At 44.2% G+C, this 1,037-nt stretch overlaps 1 non-coding gene across 1 annotated transcript; it reads left to right on the forward strand.

Moving 5' to 3' along the window:
• Positions 1–644: 644 nt before the first annotated feature.
• On the forward strand, positions 645–719 carry Trnas-uga (transfer RNA serine (anticodon UGA)). The gene has a single exon. It is a non-coding gene; the product is annotated as a tRNA-Ser (tRNA).
• The last annotated feature ends 318 nt before the right edge of the window (positions 720–1,037 follow it).

Genomic DNA, 1,037 nt, shown 5'->3' on the forward strand with positions numbered 1-1,037 from the left:
ACAAGAAAGGCTGAATCGTGACCTTTCCGCAATGAGCAAAATTTTTTAGAAACTCAGATTTTTCAAAGTAAAAATGTATTATTTTAAGAACATATAAACAAATATAACTCCAACTTGAGCTATTTTTAAGAACATACAATTTATTTAGAAAATCTTACAGTAACAATATGAAGCTTTTGTGGCAAAGAGAATATCATCATTCACACCATTGCCTGTTGTAGTGAGCCACACTCTGCGATAATAAAAGTTAAAGCTTCGATTACTGATTCTGCTGGGGCATGTAGTACCGATCTGCCGCCATCTCTTCCTCTGCCATGTGGCATCATTCGGTTGCGGTATGGAAGGGCATGGGTCAGCTCGCCGCTCTCTATTCTGGGGTAAACTTCTATATAACTTTTTTAAAAGAATCTAGTATCTTTTTTGCATTGATTCGCGCCTTTCATCCAGAAAAAGCTAATTCCTTGAGTAAAGTCGATAATTTCCAGAATGAGATTTTCTCTCTGCAGCGGAGTGTGCCTGATATGAAACTTCCTGACAGATTAAAACTGTGTGCCGGACCGAGACTCGAAGAGCTTCTGTAAAGTTTGGAACGTAGGAGACGAGGTACTGGCAGAAGTAAAGCTGTCAGGACGGGCCGTGAGTCGTGCTTGGGTAGCTCAGTTGGTAGAGCACTTGCCCGTGAAAGGCAAAGGTCCCGAGTTCGAGTCTCGGTCTGGCATACAGTTTTAGTCTGCCAGGAAGTTTCATATCAGTGGACACTCTGCTACAGAGCGAAAATCTCATTCTGGAAACATCCCCTAGGCTGTGGCTAAGCCATGTCTCCGCAATATCCTTTCATTCAGGAGTGCTAGTTCTGCAAGGTTCGCAGAAGAGCTTCTGTAAAGTTTGGAAGGTAGGAGACGAGGTACTGGCAGAAGTAAAGCTTTGAGGACGGGGCGTGAGTCGTGCTTGGGTAGCTCAGTTGGCAGAGCACTTGCCCGAGAAAGGCAAAGGTCCCGAGTTAGAGTCTCGGTCCGGCACACAGTTTTTATCTGCCA

Source organism: Schistocerca serialis, chromosome 4 (assembly GCF_023864345.2).
Source record: "Schistocerca serialis cubense isolate TAMUIC-IGC-003099 chromosome 4, iqSchSeri2.2, whole genome shotgun sequence".
Classification (NCBI taxonomy): domain Eukaryota; kingdom Metazoa; phylum Arthropoda; class Insecta; order Orthoptera; family Acrididae; genus Schistocerca; species Schistocerca serialis.